The sequence below is a fragment of the Salmo salar genome, chromosome 20 (genome assembly GCF_965601325.2).
Source record: "Salmo salar chromosome 20, fSalSal1, whole genome shotgun sequence".
Classification (NCBI taxonomy): Eukaryota; Metazoa; Chordata; class Actinopteri; order Salmoniformes; family Salmonidae; genus Salmo; species Salmo salar.
The window spans coordinates 47,431,619-47,447,706 of NC_138310.1; positions in this window are offsets into that span (position 1 = coordinate 47,431,619).

Sequence of the window (16,088 nt, forward strand, 5' to 3'; positions counted from 1 at the left end):
CTGAACATTGTATTTTTTGATAGTGGTCTGAAGAAAGTTTTTTGTAAAACATATTTCTAATTGTTTTCATAACTTCCTTCTTGCATTTGCTTATAAGCACAATGTCATGTCCTGACCAGTAATAGGGGTTAATTGTTATTATAGTTTGGTCAGGATGTGGCAGGGGGTGTTTGTTTCATGTGGTTTGGGCTATGCATTTAGGTAGAGGGGTGTTTGGTTTATGTGGTTCAGGGTTTGTTAGTCTATGTTCTATGTTAGTGTATTTCTATATTCTGTCTAGTCTATTGTAGTTCTATGTTTAGTTAATTGGTGTTGGGGCCTTCAGTTGGAGGCAGCTGTCTATCGTTGCCTCTGATTGAAGGTCCTATAATTAGGGGTGTGTTTGTCATGGGATTTTGTGGGAGATTGTGCTGTGTATAGCTTTGTGCCTTACCGGCCTGTTATTCGTCGTTGTGTTTTGCATACATGTTTGTTTTGGGTTTTTCCTGCTTTGTCCATAATAAGAAGATGAGTGTACATATTCCCGCTGCGTTTTGGTCATTACCCTACGACACCCGTGACAGAATCTCCCACCAAAAACGGACCAAGCAGCGGAGGAGGGAGCAGCAGCAGCAGTACTCGGTAGAATCGGGGACATGAGAGGAAATTCTAGACGGGGCTGGACCTTGGCATCAGGCTGGGGAATATCGTTGCCCACTGGAGGAGATAGAGGCAGCCAAGGCAGAGCGGCGCCGGTATGAGGCTTTGTGTGCGCCGATGGGGAAGCACGAGAGGCACCCCCAATAAAAAAAATTGGGGGGGGGGCACATGGGTAGTTTGGCTGGGCCAAGGGTGAGCCCTAAGCCAGCTCCCCGTGCTTATTATGGGAAGCAACTGGAGAAGAGAGCACCGAAGTATGCGGAAGTGCGCACGATCTCGCCTATGCGCACGCACAGTCCGGTGCGAGCGATCCCAGCCCCTCGCAAGTGCCGTGCTAGAGTAGGCATCCAGCCTAGAAGGAGGATGCCTGCACAACGCATCTGACCACCAATGCGCCTCCTAGGCCCAGGCTACCCTACGCCTGTTCTACGCACGGCAACCATCAGGCCTCTGCACAGCCCAGTTCGCCCTGTACCAGCACTCCGCTTGTGCAGGGCTGCTATTTCCATCCAGCCAGGACGGGTTGTGCAAGAGGTGTGCTCCAGACCTCCAGTGCTTACCCATGGCCCGGTATATCCAGTTCCTGCTTCTAGTGCTGACCCTGAGGTGTGTAGTCTGGCCTCTCCTAAACCAGCACCAGGCTTCCAGTGCGTCAGCCCAGTCCACCTCGGCCTGTTCCTGCTCCTCACACTAGCCTTGAGGTGCGTGTCCCCAGTCTGGTACCTCCACTACCAGCCCCACGCATTAGGCTTTCAGTGCGTCAGCCCAGTCCCAGTCCAGAGTGTCCGGCAACAGTACCTCGTCCAGAGTGTCCGGCAACAGTACCTCGTCCAGAGTGTCCGGCAACAGTACCTCGTCCAGAGTGTCCGGCAACAGTACCTCGTCCAGAGTGTCCGGCAACAGTACCTCGTCCAGAGTGTCCGGCAACAGTACCTCGTCCAGAGTGTCCGGCAACAGTACCTCGTCCAGAGTGTCCGGCAACAGTACCTCGCCCAGAGTGTCCGGCAACAGTACCTCGCCCAGAGTGTCCGGCAACAGTACCTCGTCCAGAGTGTCCGGCAACAGTACCTCGTCCGGCACCGAGTGAGACGGCCTACAGTCCGGCACCGAGTGAGACGGCCTACAGTCCAGAGCCCAGTCCAGGGTCTTCAGTGACTGGCCTCAGGCAGAGGTATGCAGTGGGGGTGGTTTGGTCCGGGAGGGGATTAAGGCCTAAGCCACCTCCACTGTAGGAGATTTGGGGAGGGGGGGGGGTGTAGCACAGGAGCCGTCGGTGATGGCAGCCACCCTCCCTTTAGATTTGGGATTTCTTTTTTGGGGGTTATTTTTGGTTATTTGTGAGGTGCATCCGGGGTCTGCACCTTTTGGGGGGGGGCGGGGTACTGTCACGTCCTGACCAGTAATAGGGGTTATTTGTTATTATAGTTTGGTCAGGATGTGGCAGGGGCTGTTTGTTTCATGTGGTTTGGGCTATGTATTTAGGTAGAGGGGTGTTTGGTTTATGTGGTTCGGGGTTTGTTAGTCTATGTTGGTGTATTTCTATATTCTGTCTAGTCTATTGTAGTTCTATGTTTAGTTAATTGGTGTTGGGGCCTTCAGTTGGAGGCAGCTGTCTATCGTTGCCTCTGATTGAAGGTCCTATAATTAGGGGTGTGTTTGTCATGGGATTTTGTGGGAGATTGTGCTGAGTATAGCTTTGTGCCTTACCGGCCTGTTATTCGTCGTTGTGTTTTGCATACATGTTTGTTTTGGATTTTTCCTGCTTTGTCCATAATAAGAAGATGAGTGTACATATTCCCGCTGCGTTTTGGTCATTACCCTACGACACCCGTGACAGAATCTCCCACCAAAAACGGACCAAGCAGCGGAGGAGGGAGCAGCAGCAGCAGTACTCGGTAGAATCGGGGACATGGGAGGAAATTCTAGACGGGGCTGGACCTTGGCATCAGGCTGGGGAATATCGTCGCCCACTGGAGGAGATAGAGGCAGCCAAGGCAGAGCGGCGCCGGTATGAGGCTTTGTGTGCGCCGATGGGGAAGCACGAGAGGCACCCCCAATAAAAAAAATTGGGGGGGGGGCACATGGGTAGTTTGGCTGGGCCAAGGGTGAGCCCTAAGCCAGCTCCCCGTGCTTATTATGGGAAGCAACTGGAGAAGAGAGCACCGAAGTATGTGGAAGTGCGCACGATCTCGCCTATGCGCACGCACAGTCCGGTGCGAGCGATCCCAGCCCCTCGCAAGTGCCGTGCTAGAGTAGGCATCCAGCCTAGAAGGAGGATGCCTGCACAACGCATCTGACCACCAATGCGCCTCCTAGGCCCAGGCTACCCTACGCCTGCTCTACGCACGGCAACCATCAGGCCTCTGCACAGCCCAGTTCGCCCTGTACCAGCACTCCGCTTGTGCAGGGCTGCTATTTCCATCCAGCCAGGACGGGTTGTGCAAGAGGTGTGCTCCAGACCTCCAGTGCTTACCCATGGCCCGGTATATCCAGTTCCTGCTTCTAGTGCTGACCCTGAGGTGTGTAGTCTGGCCTCTCCTAAACCAGCACCAGGCTTCCAGTGCGTCAGCCCAGTCCAACTCGGCCTGTTCCTGCTCCTCACACTAGCCTTGAGGTGCGTGTCCCCAGTCTGGTACCTCCACTACCAGCCCCACGCATTAGGCTTTCAGTGCGTCAGCCCAGTCCCAGTCCAGAGTGTCCGGCAACAGTACCTCGTCCAGAGTGTCCGGCAACAGTACCTCGTCCAGAGTGTCCGGCAACAGTACCTCGTCCAGAGTGTCCGGCAACAGTACCTCGTCCAGAGTGTCCGGCAACAGTACCTCGTCCAGAGTGTCCGGCAACAGTACCTCGTCCAGAGTGTCCGGCAACAGTACCGAGTGAGACGGCCTACAGTCCAGAGCCCAGTCCAGGGTCTTCAGTGACTGGCCTCAGGCAGAGGTATGCAGTGGGGGTGGTTTGGTCCGGGAGGGGATTAAGGCCTAAGCCACCTCCACTGTAGGAGATTTGGGGAGGGGGGGGGGTGTAGCACAGGAGCCGTCGGTGATGGCAGCCACCCTCCCTTTAGATTTGGGATTTCTTTTTTGGGGGTTATCTTTGGTTATTTGTGAGGTGCATCCGGGGTCTGCACCTTTTGGGGGGGGGGCGGGGTACTGTCACGTCCTGACCAGTAATAGGGGTTATTTGTTATTATAGTTTGGTCAGGATGTGGCAGGGGCTGTTTGTTTCATGTGGTTTGGGCTATGTATTTAGGTAGAGGGGTGTTTGGTTTATGTGGTTCGGGGTTTGTTAGTCTATGTTGGTGTATTTCTATATTCTGTCTAGTCTATTGTAGTTCTATGTTTAGTTAATTGGTGTTGGGGCCTTCAGTTGGAGGCAGCTGTCTATCGTTGCCTCTGATTGAAGGTCCTATAATTAGGGGTGTGTTTGTCATGGGATTTTGTGGGAGATTGTGCTGTGTATAGCTTTGTGCCTTACCGGCCTGTTATTCGTCGTTGTGTTTTGCATACATGTTTGTTTTGGATTTTTCCTGCTTTGTCCATAATAAGAAGATGAGTGTACATATTCCCGCTGCGTTTTGGTCATTACCCTACGACACCCGTGACAGAATCTCCCACCAAAAACGGACCAAGCAGCGGAGGAGGGAGCAGCAGCAGCAGTACTCGGTAGAATCGGGGACATGGGAGGAAATTCTAGACGGGGCTGGACCTTGGCATCAGGCTGGGGAATATCGTCGCCCACTGGAGGAGATAGAGGCAGCCAAGGCAGAGCGGCGCCGGTATGAGGCTTTGTGTGCGCCGATGGGGAAGCACGAGAGGCACCCCCAATAAAAAAAAATGGGGGGGGGGCACATGGGTAGTTTGGCTGGGCCAAGGGTGAGCCCTAAGCCAGCTCCCCGTGCTTATTATGGGAAGCAACTGGAGAAGAGAGCACCGAAGTATGTGGAAGTGCGCACGATCTCGCCTATGCGCACGCACAGTCCGGTGCGAGCGATCCCAGCCCCTCGCAAGTGCCGTGCTAGAGTAGGCATCCAGCCTAGAAGGAGGATGCCTGCACAACGCATCTGACCACCAATGCGCCTCCTAGGCCCAGGCTACCCTACGCCTGCTCTACGCACGGCAACCATCAGGCCTCTGCACAGCCCAGTTCGCCCTGTACCAGCACTCCGCTTGTGCAGGGCTGCTATTTCCATCCAGCCAGGACGGGTTGTGCAAGAGGTGTGCTCCAGACCTCCAGTGCTTACCCATGGCCCGGTATATCCAGTTCCTGCTTCTAGTGCTGACCCTGAGGTGTGTAGTCTGGCCTCTCCTAAACCAGCACCAGGCTTCCAGTGCGTCAGCCCAGTCCAACTCGGCCTGTTCCTGCTCCTCACACTAGCCTTGAGGTGCGTGTCCCCAGTCTGGTACCTCCACTACCAGCCCCACGCATTAGGCTTTCAGTGCGTCAGCCCAGTCCCAGTCCAGAGTGTCCGGCAACAGTACCTCGTCCAGAGTGTCCGGCAACAGTACCTCGTCCAGAGTGTCCGGCAACAGTACCTCGTCCAGAGTGTCCGGCAACAGTACCTCGTCCAGAGTGTCCGGCAACAGTACCTCGTCCAGAGTGTCCGGCAACAGTACCTCGTCCAGAGTGTCCGGCAACAGTACCTCGTCCGGCACCGAGTGAGACGGCCTACAGTCCAGAGCCCAGTCCAGGGTCTTCAGTGACTGGCCTCAGGCAGAGGTATGCAGTGGGGGTGGTTTGGTCCGGGAGGGGATTAAGGCCTAAGCCACCTCCACTGTAGGAGATTTGGGGAGGGGGGGTGTAGCACAGGAGCCGTCGGTGACGGCAGCCACCCTCCCTTTAGATTTGGGATTTCTTTTTTGGGGGTTATTTTTGGTTATTTGTGAGGTGCATCCGGGGTCTGCACCTTTTGGGGGGGGGCGGGGTACTGTCACGTCCTGACCAGTAATAGGGGTTATTTGTTATTATAGTTTGGTCAGGATGTGGCAGGGGCTGTTTGTTTCATGTGGTTTGGGCTATGTATTTAGGTAGAGGGGTGTTTGGTTTATGTGGTTCGGGGTTTGTTAGTCTATGTTGGTGTATTTCTATATTCTGTCTAGTCTATTGTAGTTCTATGTTTAGTTAATTGGTGTTGGGGCCTTCAGTTGGAGGCAGCTGTCTATCGTTGCCTCTGAATGAAGGTCCTATAATTAGGGGTGTGTTTGTCATGGGATTTTGTGGGAGATTGTGCTGTGTATAGCTTTGTGCCTTACCGGCCTGTTATTCGTCGTTGTGTTTTGTATACGTGTTTGTTTTGGGTTTTTCCTTTGTCCATAATAAAGAAGATGAGTGTACATATTCCCGCTGCGTTTTGGTCATTACCCTACGACACCCGTGACACACACAAAAAATGGACATTGCATAAAAATCCTCATTGCAATGGTTTGAAATGCAGGTTTTTATGTTGAAGGTTTACCATATAAAAGCGATGTCATAATTTGTGCAGTTGACACAATACTAGTGGCAGCAACACCAAGAGGGAAGTTTTATTTGTATTCAGTAATTGACATCATACATTTGAAAAAAAGCATGGTGAACGCATTACAGGTTTTGTATACCAAATAAGGTGTCACATCCTGATCTGGTTCACCAGTCCTTGTGATTGTCTCCACCCCCCTCCAGGTGTCGCCCATTATCCCCTGTGTATTTATACCTGTGTTCTGTTTTTTTGTTGCCAGTTTGTCTTGTTCATCAAGTCAACCAGCGTTTTTGTTCTCAGCTCCTGTTTTTCCCAGTCTCTCTTTTTCTCGCCCTCCTGGTTTTTACCCTTGCCTGTCCTGACTCTGAGCTCACCTGCCTGACCACTCTGCCTGCCCCTGAGCCTGCCTGCCGACCTGTACCTTTGCCCCACCTCTGGATTGTTGACCTCTGCCTACCCTGACCCTGCTGTCTGGTACCGTGGCCCCACCTCTGGTTTACTGACCCCTGCCTGCCTTGACCTGTCTATTGCCTGCCCCTGTAGGAATATTAAACCATTGTCTATTCGTGTCTGCATCTGGGTCTTACCTTGATTCCTGATATAAGGCTTGAGAGGTCCATTTGAAGGCGCTACATAATATAGCCAATATATGCCTTCACAGTTCACAGATGTGGACAAGAATCACTTTTTTTGTGGTAATGAATCTGAATCGCTGTGTCACCTTTTTTAATATCCAAATTCTGGGATGATCTTGTATATTTTTCAAATAAGTCTGTTATAACTTTACCTTGAGCAAAAAATTGACTTTCTTATTTTGACAACATTGATAAGAAGCTAGATTTAATTGTAAACCTCATTAACGTATACATTTTACAGACAGCGCTTTTCAAAGAATCTCAGAGCACATAAAAAGTAAAAGAGCAAACAAAACATTTTAATGATGGAGATTGAAAGTCGTCATCTTGGGATGAAGTTGAGGCGGTTTGAGCTGGAAAGGCAGTGGAAGTTCAGTGGAGGGGGCATAGATGGGACAGCCAAGGAGAAATAAGGGACATATCGCAATTTACTGGGGGGAGGGATGGTCCAAGATAGGGGAGGGTTGTCAAACTTTTTTTTGCTTTGTGGAGGGATGTGTAATTATTTATTGAGCACAGGGGAGGGTAGTAAGTTTTTTCCTGGTTTACATTGGCTCTTTGGCAGGTTTCACTATATATAATTTCTTACATCCTAGCCACATCTGCTTGCACGCACCTCCCTATATCAAGGTGTTTTGATACCCTTATACACTACCCTTTTCCGTGTGCTAACTTTTACTATACCACAGGTCAGTATAGTCTAACGGTTTATCCTGCCCTCTAGCCACCATTCAAAGTGACAGTAGTGGTAGGTGGATTGTTTTTCCAGATCTACCAATTTTTTTTTATGAATTGACAAGTACAAATAGGAATAGCTGATAGGCAGAGGAAAGGCCAGGTGCACTCACATGAAAGAACAGTGAAGACATGAGACACACAGCTCAACAATCTCCCCTATTAATCTTGTCAAGGGACAATACAATTATCCTACCTAGACTAGCCTGCCACACCACAATGCAATTAATAATTGCATTACTGTTTTCATGTGAGTACAACATTCTAGCCTACTCTAGGCTGCAGTAAAAATGTCATTTGAAAAATGGCACAAAACCCCTGTGATTTGAATGCTTCATTGGATTTGGATCACTGGTGGGTCTACTCTCGACAGTTCATAAGGCCTAGGAAAGGCACAGTAGCAGGCCAGTCCGGCTGTATTTTTACTACTGTCTGTTGCAGATCATCATTCTCCCAACTCGTCCTATAATAATGTGGCCACGTATGCTCCCGGCAGGCCCAGTTCCTCAGAAAAGCTTAACACGCACAGCCTCCTCTCCTCGGCTGTTCCTCACGCACCTAGAACCTAAAGCTTAAATATACCCTAAATATTTATCATTTATCTTTCTAAATGTATTACCTTTTATATGTGGCATAAACACTACCAGTCACACTGTTTTAATTTGATTAGGCTACTTCAAAATGATCCTGTAGCCATGCGCACATTCATTCATCCAAAATATCATTCCAGCATCCTCAAAATGACTTGACATTAACCAGGTTTCCTTCCAACCTTTTTATGTATCCGCAACAAGTACATTTGATGGAAACACAACTCTAATAGGAAAATGCTCCCTTAGCTGGTAATTGTCAGCATTTGGCAGATTTGTTTTTAAAGCTGATAAATAAAATTGTAGCAGGACGAATTTTACAGTAGTGTCTGTCTATCATAGCCTACACCTTGAATTCTCGCTCCAGCACCGTTCTCTCACGTCTTGCGCACACGTGCGCCTGCTGCTGAGGAGAGAGAGAACAACAGAGCAGCCTTGGAAAGAGGAAAAACAGTATGCTTATAGTGAAAAAAGCATACAAGGGGAATTTAATATAAATTGAAATATTGTAGTGGACTAAGATGAAAAGAATGCAGGCTACTACACAACTCCCCATTCAGGTAGGATGCAATTTTGGAAGTAAAATGTATTTAGAATCATTTGTTTTATTAATATTATTGTTATTATTGTATATCATTGTTATTATTGTAAGCCTATTTATAAATGAAACCAGTTCTTTAAATATGTGAAAGCTGTTTTGTTTAATTCCGTTGAGAGATTTTCATTGGCTAAATTAAATTCGATCTGTATTTTTAATTGTGTACTCGGTATTTAGTTTAAGAAAGGTTATAAGTAGGTCGCTGTAATATAAATAACATTAGCCTGTTTCTGTCATTTGTTGAGTATGGTTGACACTTGCTTTTGTTGGTAATTGGTGCAATATAGCCTGTTCAAAACTTTTGAACAGGCTTTAACACCTTTGCAAGTGTTTTGTTTCATTCTGTTGAGACATTTCCTTCGGCCAAAGTAGCCCTTTCCTGCAATCAAGTGACCTAGTGGCCTTATGGGTGGAATGTTATTAATATTAATTGAAACATTATTTGAAAAAATCTGCAGAAAATCCGGTGTTTCTATCCCGAACGGTGTATATAAGGTGTAATATTTGGATGCAAACTAAACATGTTATACATTTCAACTCTATATCTGACATGGTACAGGTTTCTTCTTTTTTATTTTGCCCATAATGATGTGTGTGAGGTGTACACTTTTGTTTCAAAGTAGATTTCTTTAAGACTACCAAGAAATACTCTGTGTGACCCTGATTTAGCCCACTGCTTTAAAATGTTTGAATTAAGTTCCAACTGTAATTCTGTGTTTGCCACAATATAATAGCCTGCTTGTATTTTCCCTATAAACAATGGCTTGACATACTTTTGATATTACCTTAATAAAGTTGAGAAACTTTTGTGAAAGTTTGGTGTGGCTATTATTAAGCTTTAGCTACTGCAGGCCTATGATATGACTGACTCCGCCCCGACAGTTGAACTTAAGGCGAGGAAGAATGTTTCAGACCTACCAGAGTTACTCCTATAATCTAACAATATAATGCTTGTCTTAATACAAAATATTCTGATCAAAAATGTACGAATTAGCCTCTTTCTGTACATCTATATCTGTATAGCAGACACAGTAACCATCTAACATAAATACATGCATGTCGGTGTCTTAGCATGCCGCCGGGCATATCTCTGTCTCTCTCTCTGGGGCGAAGCCTGAGCTTTTTATTCTTTATATAGGCCATATGTTTATATATATATATCAATATCATACAGTACACGCCTAAGCCTATAGGCCTATATATGCAATGCCCTGATGCATTTAGTGCTCAAATCTCCAACAGCTGAACCGTAAGGTGGACAATCATTGCTTTATGAAAGTAGCCTAAAAAGGGGGGGAAAATGGCTATAAAGTTTTGCATATGCTACATATCAAAACACAAGCAATAGTGTTTTTCTAATTTGTTATAGGCTGTTTTTAAGGACACGTAAATGTGGATCATTTGGCCAATATCCCTAGTTTTTTGATCGTGCTAACTGCGCCAAGTCGGATTTGAATGCATATGGTTGTCTGGTAAATTTCTAAAATGTATGGTACATTTAAATCTTCCCGGTCACGTTGCCCAGCGCCAAATTTTCGTAAAGGAAACCCTGAAATGTGCATATTGTTTTTATGCAGATGTTAGAATATTTGCATGAAAATCTGTTGCCAATTGGATGGAAACCTATAGACACCCAAAAGTATCTGGCAAGTGCGCTATTTCAGTGTCACTTTGATTATGCCTGCACATCATGGCTCACCAGCAGCCCCAAACATCTAAAGAATAAACTACAGACTAGGGTAGAATATTTTCCCGGTATTACAAATGTTCCATCCTGAAAATAATCACTTTTCTCACGAGTATCCTGCCCAACCCGGAAGTGTAATTCTAAAGCGTATAAAGAATATTAACATGTATGGATTTGAGTAGAGCTTTGTTCGGCATGAAAATTAAAGTCTGATGTGACCGGATCCTGATGAGCCATACATTAAATACATCTTATGAGCCCTACATTGAAGACATTTTATGAGCCCAAGCAAGCCCAAATGATTGTGGTGTTATCCAATACAAAGTAACAACATCGATCCAAAACCCTTACTCCAAAAATCTGAATTTACTAGATTCCACTACCACTTTACTTATCTTATTTCCTTTTGCAATCGCCACTGGAATCCAATTATTCTCACTCTCATCTCCACTCAACATGGTCCAAGCACACCAAGACAGTCGTGAAGAGGGCACGACAAAACCTATTCCCCCTCAGGAGACTGAAAAGATTTGGCATGGGTCCTCAGATCCTCAAAAGGTTCTACAGCTGCACCATCGAGAGCATCCTGATTGGTTGCATCACTGACTGGTATGGCAACTGCTCGGCCTCCGACCGCAAGGCACTACAGAGGGTAGTGCGTACGGCCCAGAACATCACTGGGGCCAAGCTTCCAGGACCTCTATACCAGGTGGTGTCAGAGGAAGGCCCTAAAAATGGTCAAAGACTCCAGCCGCCCTAGTCATAGACTGTTCTCTCTGCTACCGTGCGGCAAGCGGTACCAGAGCGCCAAGTCTAGGTCCAAGAGACTTCTAAACAGCTTCTACCCCCAAGCCATAAAACTCCTGAACATCTAATCAAATGGCTACCCAGACTATTTGCATTCCCCCCCACAACCGGTACCCCCCTGTATGTAGTCTCCCTACTCTTTAATTTCTTGTTACTTTTATTTCTTATTCTTATTTATATTTTTAGGAACTCGTAAGTAAACATTTCACTGTAAGGTTGTATCAGGCGCATGTGACTAATACAATTCGATTTGATTTGATTTGACTGGTCTGATGGCGAGGACAGTTTTAGCAAAGATTATCTATTATATTGAAAACATAGTCGAGGGACCACTCTAACAATGGAAATACATGTTCTCGAAGACGGAAGACAGGCGGGAGGAGGCGAGATCAGGTTGCACCATTCTAGCAATGAGAGGGCAGATACGCACGTGAACAACAGGCACAACTCCGATTTAAAGCAGTATTTTTTCAAAGTTGACAAAATGCAACACGCCTCCAATTATATCAGTGCATTCCTAACAACCTAACCATTACAAAACTTAAATTAGATCGAATAAGCCTCATGTAGTAAATTAGCTATTACCTTTTCGGTTGAGTTTGACACTCTCGTTGACCTACATAAAAAATGCCCTCACTTCGTGGTCTTATTTTCGTGGACAGATTTTGGGCCGAGTAACCCCTCTCGCTTCGCCTCTTACTCTCTGGTTTTAGCCAATGATGTGTGGCCTATAAACCCTAGATGACTGACGGGGCGCTGTATTAAAGCTACGACACAGCCATTTTGGTACTCCTCCCAAAGTAAAAAAAGATTTTGGAATCAATAGAAATGCATTAAGGTCTACTATCTATTAGTTTTTGACAAGTATATTCTATTAATCAAATTTCAAATCAAATTTATTTATATAGCCCTTCTTACATCAGCTGATATCTCAAAGTGCTGTACAGAAACCCAGCCTAAAACCCCAAACAGCAAGCAATGCAGGTGTAGAAGCACGGTGGCTAGGAAAAACTCCCTAGAAAGGCCAAAACCTAGGAAGAAACCTAGAGAGGAACCAGGCTAGGAGGGGTGGCCAGTCCTCTTCTGGCTGTGCCGGGTGGAGATTATAACACCACATGGCCTAGATGTTCAAATGTTCATAAATGACCAGCATGGTCAAATAATAATAATCATTGTAGTTGTCGAGGGTGCAACAAGTCAGTAACACAAGAGTAAGTGTCAGTTGGCTTTTCATAGCCGATCTTTGAGAGTATCTCTACCGCTCCTGCTGTCTCTAGAGAGTTGAAAACAGCAGGTCTGGGACAGGTAGCACGTCCGGTGAATAGGTCAGGGTTCCAGCAGGTCTGGGACAGCAGGTCTGGGCCAGGTAGCACGTCCGGTGAACAGGTCAGGGTTCCATAGCTGCAGGCAGAACAGTTGGAACTGGAGCAGCAGCACGGCCAGGTGAACTGGGGACAGCAAGGAGTCATCAAGCCAGGTAGTCCTGAGGCATGGTCCTAGGGCTCAGGTCCTCCGAGAGAGAGAAAGAAAGAAAGAGAGAAAGAGAGAATTAGAGAGAGCATATTTAAATTCACACAGGACACTGGAAAAGACAAGAGAAATACTCCAGATGTGACAGACTGACCCTAGCCCCCTGACACATAAACTACTGCAGCATAAATACTGGAGGCTGAGACAGGAGGGGTCAGGAGACACTGTGGCCCCATCCGATGAAACCCCCGGACAGGGCCAAACAGGTAGGATATAACCCCACCCACTTTGCCAAAGCACAGCCCCCACACCACTGGAGGGATATCTCCAACCACCAACATACCATCCCGGGAGAAGGCCGAGTATAGCCCACAAAGATCTCCGCCACGGCACAGCCCAAGGGGGGGCGCCAACCCAGACAGGAAGACCACGTCAGTGATGAGTCTTCAGTAAAGACTTAAAGGTTGAGACTGAGTCTGCGTCTCTCACATGGGTAGGCAGACTATTCCATAAAAGTGGAGCTCTATAGGAGAAAGCCCTGCCTCCAGCTGTTTGCTTAGAAATTCTAGGAACAATTAGGAGGCCCGGGTCTTGTGACCGTAGAGTACGTGTAGGTATGTACGGTTGGCAGTAAACTGACACCTTAATGCTTAGCCTACTTTTAAATTATATTAGGATATGTGAACTGAACATAAAAATATATATTTGTTTATAAAAACCTATTCCTTATAGTATTTTTTTAGAGAGTAATAATGTTACTGACACCACTACAACAAAGAGGTACATGTCATTTTGAATTCCATTCATTCCTATGGAGGACTGCTACCAAAATGGCTGCCGGTGTCTTCAAAGCCTCTTATTTGCCAATACATAACATCAGCAATTCAGGTTTTATCAGTGGAGGATGTCTGAGGAGAGGACGGGCTCATAATAATTGCTAAAACGGAGACAATGGAAAGGCATCGAACACAAACCTTGTGTTTGGCATCGAACACAAACCATGCATTTGATACCATTCCACCAGTTCCGCTCCATCCATTGCCATGAGCCCATCCTCCCCAATTATGGTGCCTAAATATAGAATGTGTGGAAGAAGAATGTGTTAAATAATGTGTTTAAAGTAAGAAGAGGAAAATGTGAGAATGAGAGAGAAAGAGAGAGTGGGAGAAAGAAAGAACACAAGCTGCGTGCCTGTTGTTCATACTTTTTTAATCGACATTCACATTTAATCGAGATGGGATTGCCTGACCACAGAAAACGATGCATATATATATATATATATATATATATATATATATATATATATATATATATATATATATATATATTAAAATAGTTGCGGCGACAGTTTTCGTCAGGCTGCTGCGAACCGCAGGGATCAAAAGGGTCGCGGAAGACGTGGGAGTGTCGGCATGGGTAGGGCGGGTCGGCGATCTATGTTATTAGGGATGTATATAATCCCGGCCTCAAAGACCATACGGAGATAATGGGCAGGCGGATAATGGATTTAAAGGGACCATTCTATGGGTTTGTGTCGCTATTATTTGTGTTTGTTTAGCTCTGGTCATAATTATTCTTGTCCTCATCGTCGATTTAATCAGGCGTGATGGAGAACGGCCCAGTGACAGACTGACTGGCTCTTTGAGAGTCCGAGTCCTTGTGCGGACAAAACAAGTGTCAGATCCAATGTTCCCTCCATTTTTTTTGGGGGGGGGGGGCACTGAGCACATTTCAGGTCGGCAAACTTGAACCTTGTGAAAATTCGGTGCAACTTCCGGTGCGCGTTTACTGTGGACACTGAGCCTACCTGCTTTAAGTAACAGTTTTAACTGTGGCTAGGAAGGCTACTGAGGCTATTTGATAATAGTGTAGACCTATCAGTTGCCTACTATCAAAAACAATGGAGAAAATGCATGCCATAACATTTTAACAAGGAAATAGTCATTTAACTCAGCCTACAGTAGTAGCCAATCTGTGGTGTTCAATGTCTACAACCCATTACACGTTTGAAAAAACGTGCAGAATTTGACATGAACCTGTTCATTCACTTGTCCTCCAGACTAAGAGGTAACTGAACATGTTGTTGTATTGTGTTTGATGCAAGAAACCATTTCATCAAATAAAACTGCATTATTATTCCCGTAAAGTTATTATTACCAGTGGCGATTTTAGCATGTAAATCTTGGTGGGGCAAACTCAGCATTTTTTTTAGATGCATACCGGCAAAGCCCCTACACAACACAACACTAAACAATACATTAATTGCATTATAACGATGACAAATTGTGCCCACACACTGTTACCTCCTACATAAAGCTGTCCCAACAGCAGAGCTTTCTTTTCAGCACCATGGAGTGAATCCTTACCACTGCTACACCTGGCTATCAGCGGAGCCTTGTCTGGCAGCGAATCAGTTCATTCAGCCTCATTTACTGCCTTTTTAAAAACCATAGCTGATATGGCTAACTTTCTTAAGGAAATGTGGTTTCTACTGACTCCTTGTGGATTTGTGTAAGTCGATAAGAACTGCATTCTCCTTCAGTAATAACAAAGGCCAAAAGGATACACAAACATTATTACATTTCTGTTCAGTAAATTCATCATGTTTATTCTTATATCATTAAAACTTAGCTCTAAGTATAAGCAAGCGCAAGCAAACGAGCTGCAACGAGGTAGGCCTGTTGTTCAGCACTTTCAAAATGGACACCGACAGAAATTCAGATAGATATTAATTCAGATAAATTCAGCAAGATGTTGAGGCCTTAACTTTACTCTTCTTTGATTAAGTCACCCACACACACACACACACACACACACACACACACACACACACACACAGAGAGAGAGAGAGAGCGAGACGGTTAGCCAACCATTTGAAGTATTTTATTAGGACTATGTGGTCTAAAAAGGAAGGAAAATACAGTCACGAGGATCCACTTTAACATACAATATACCGACGCACAGACAGCGCATTGCGCAAACAAAACAACCCTCACAATATCAAATGGAATTACATGGGTCTATTACTGAACTGTTTGTTGAAAACAAATATTTGAATGGGAAAAGACTGTCACTGGTAAACATGGTTACAGACCCAACAACATTATATAGTATCTCCTCCTTGTCAAGAAAAGCACATGTGCAAATTATAATACACAAAGTAAGCAAAACAATGAAATCATTCCAACATTGCCTAAAATTATGAATAAGATACTGATGAGATAGACCTACAGAAGCAGTAGGCCTATAACAATTGACATGTGCAAACTATGGCATAAGGGAACGATGAGAAGATAAGAGGCAATCCGTAATTTCGATTAAGACATTAACTTTGTCACGAAAGTCTGGCATTCTCTGGATTTATGGTGCTTTCAAGACAACTGGGAACTTGGAAAAAACAAGGTCGAATCATGACGTCAGTGATTTTCAGGTCGGAAACATCTGCATTTTGGAGCTGCCTTACTCAAGAAAG